We start from the raw sequence: 3,825 nt of genomic DNA, 5'->3' as shown, positions 1-3,825 counted from the left end.
ATAGACTATTGTGCTTTTTTAAAATTCTTTACCACACATGCATGGCTATGGCTGCAGTTCATGTCTTATCACGTGTTATTTTAATTAACGAACCTTTAATTTTTTTAGATTTTCAAATTTAAATTTAAATTTTTTTTTTTCAAACTTAAAGTGTCTTGGGCATGTGCCGTGCATTGCATCTCATTGTACCACATGTCCAGGCATGATCGGCTCAAACTAGTAGTTGTAACTCAAATTTCAAATTGACATTAAAATTTTTTATTTTCCCTCCTCTTGAGTTAAAAACAATCTTTTAAAAAAAAAATAATTATTATAAAAAAGAGTTTGGTAGAAAGAGAGAGAAATCTTTTTTCTTTTTTCTATATGTTTCTCTTTCATTTTCTTTTAGGCAAATCAATTGAAAGACATGTTCGTTAGAGTATAAATCTAGTGCACACCTAATCCAAGCTATTAATTGAGTGGAGAGCTTTTGTATCCTAAAGGTGAAAAAAAGTAGCAACCTAGTGCATCAAAAAATCATTCAAGATCTCTTGTGGGGGCTAATATGTTTTTAAGATAGTGTTATAATATTATGCCTCAGCTCTCTCCAATTCTCTTTTTTTTTTTAGTCCTTTTTAAATAAATTATAGTTAGTGTTAAATTGAAATTTTAAATTTTTTTATTTTCCCTCTTCTCTTGAGTTAACAACAGCCATTTTTTCATTTTATTATAAAAAGAAAAAAGTTTGGAAGAGAGAAAGAGAGATTTGATTTTCTTTCTTTATATATTTTCTCTTTGATTTTCAATTTGATAAATCAATTGAAGACATGTAGTCATGTAAAAAGCACTATCTATGGATGCCAAAGCCAAGTGACTTAAGGACTCTAACAACTTTCTATACAGGAGTCCAATGACTAGGGGTGTACATCGAGTCGAATCGAGTTGAGCTAGCCTCAGCTCGACTCGGCTCGACCACTAGCTGACCTTAGCTTGAACTCGGCTCAGCTCGGTCCTCGATCTTGACTGGCCAACTTGGCTCGGTTCGGTCAGCTGCTCGGGCCAGTTCGAGCAGAGTTCGCTTGTGCAGCATTTTTACAAACACCTGGACTGCACCTTCAAAATCTCACTGTATTTAAGACAACAGCAATGGTTTTACAGGTATTTTATCAAACACCTTCTAAGCAACATAAATTTCTAGGAAAAAAGGGTATTGGTTTCATATACATACCTTCCTAGCCACTAGCCACACTTCATTCGGTTATTTCATCAAACACTTAGTGAGCAACATCAATGTCAAAGTAACCGAGTCACCGAACTGGTTCGATCCGAGTTCAATTTGAGCCGGTTCGATTCGAGTCGAGTCGAGTTAGGGCCAGCTCGAACTCATTTTCAAGCTCAAAAAATAGCTCGACTCGACTCGAACTCAGCTTCGAACCGAGTCGAATCGAGCTTTTCAAGTCGAGTCAAGCGAGTTAACCGAGCTAGCTCGGTTCGTGTACACCTTTACCAATGACGAAGGACTTTAGCCAACAACGATCCAAAGAAGCGAGAGTCTCTCTCTTATACATGTGGTCATATGCAATAGACTATGCTCATGTGGAAGAATAAAGGAAATTTCTACAGTCGATCGTCCAGATCCTTCATGATGCTAAAGAACGCAAGGTCACCGCTTTTCAAAAGCTTATAAAAGAGAATGCGATGAAGAGCTTGAGGCTTGTGCCAAACACATTTATCTAGTTTTTAATTTATCTTTCATTTATCTTCCTTAGCATAGACTAGCCTAGTTCTAGCATAGATCGCTACTACCTAGAGGCTCCCACAACAGTACCATATAAGTAGATTAAATATCCACAACCCAAAGTTATTGGATTATAATTAACTGAGTTCCAATTTAGATGATCATACCAATCTATTCACATCTTCCTGACCATCAGCCTTAATTGTTTATTCCGATAAATGAATCAGGTATTGTAAACATCCCGCCCAAAATAAGATTAAACTACTCTTCTAACTTCAGCTGAGCTTCGATAAAGTCATCCCTGTGCAATTCAAGGATCGTTAAAAATCTAATCAATTAAGTGTGTAGGACTCTTGGTAAGTCATGGGAACAACTGATGGGCCTGATCGGTAGATCTATAACTTGACAAATCAAATACTGGCCAATCATCTAGACATCTAGAAACCTTGATTAGCATCCTAAAAACATCTCTATCCAACCCATAAAACACCACAAAACCAGATAGGTAACACATTTAGGATTCTTAGCACCTCCCAGACGCAACCAATGGACCATATTAAAAAAATAAAACCATATGCTAGTGGCGAGCTGACAGTGACATCATCATCCATTCTCCCTTTTTTGCTCCTACAGATGTTTAAGGGACCCAAATTATAGTGTCATGTGGACCGTCATCCAGCCACTAGCTGATGAACACCTGGCACTCCCTTTGCACCGGTCGAAGATTTAGATGCCTTCTGATAAATCTTGCATGTTAAATTTTTTTGCCAAGTATCCACCATCAGCCAACCATTAGCTGACGGTTTTTGCCTATAAATGTTGCCCCAATGCTTGGCCTAGGGAGGATGAGTGGCAAAAAGAGACAGGGAGAGATATAGAGAGAGTAAAGAGAGTGACGTCCAGGTGGGACCTCTTCTCCAAAAACTTTAGAGATCTCTAATTGGTTAAGACCCTGCCCAACTCCAAAAGTCAGCCCTCAAAAGGAATTCTATTGTAGAAGGCAACAAAATAAAGAGTAGGGTTGGAATCAAGGATATCTTATTTCCTTTTTTGTAGAAAATGGTATCATGTCCCCCATTTTCCTTCTCACATATCAAATCAACTTACATTTTAGTCCACACATCTCAGATGCAACAAAAACACACACTCATTTTCTTTTATATTTATTTTGTAGCTCTCTCCTATCCATCTTTTTTTTTTAAACTTTATTTTTCCTACCTGAGGTCTTAAACCCTACGCAGTAAAGTTAGGTATTATGTATTTTCTTTTTGTTTACCTACTCGAAGTCTTAAACTCTGCGAATCATAGCTCTATAAAATAATGCTAAAACTCTATTAAATCTCAAAAAAGATAATTGTAAAATCTCATAAAGTAGAGACTACACGCTATGTGGGAAAAATAGAGTGCCTAACCCTTTCCTCTTCTATAACCGAGGCAACCGAGGCCCATACCAAGAATTTATGATCACAAACAAATTGCAAGAGTGACTTAAGTTGTGGAAAAATGATTTTACAATTTCTAGCTGACCATACATTCCAAGCTTCATGTGGCTAGTGGCACCTCTCTCTCTCTCTCTCTCTCTCTCTCTCTCTCTCTCTGGCATCTCTCTCTCTCTCTCTCTCTCTCTCTATATATATATATATATATACATGTATGTATATGTATATATATATAAAGGTGAAGGCGACCATTTACATAGTGTGGGACATTCACATAATGGCGACTGCATTAGGGATTGTGTTAGCCACTAGCTAAGGTGTTTCGACAAGAAAACAAATGCATTTCGATTTTGGGGAATTATTCAATGATAATAAACAATTTGATGAGAGAACAATAATCACATTTATTCTGAGTTAATTTACATCCTCGAATTCCCTTGATTCTGAAAATAAAGTACAATTAATGCAATGCAATAAATGAAATAGAAGATAGTCCGACGACAATTTCGGCAGCATTTCGACACTTTTTTATTTCATCTCCAGGGGAGATAGGTTGTACGGGTTTGAAACCCTTGATCTGACCGTTGAGATCAGTTCTAATCATCCTTCCGTTCATTCTTCCTTTATTGGACCGTTGAGATCAGTCCTGATCATCCTTCCGTTCGTTCT

This window comes from Magnolia sinica, chromosome 2, assembly GCF_029962835.1.
Source record: "Magnolia sinica isolate HGM2019 chromosome 2, MsV1, whole genome shotgun sequence".
NCBI lineage: Eukaryota > Viridiplantae > Streptophyta > Magnoliopsida > Magnoliales > Magnoliaceae > Magnolia > Magnolia sinica.
This window is presented reverse-complemented; position numbering follows the sequence as displayed.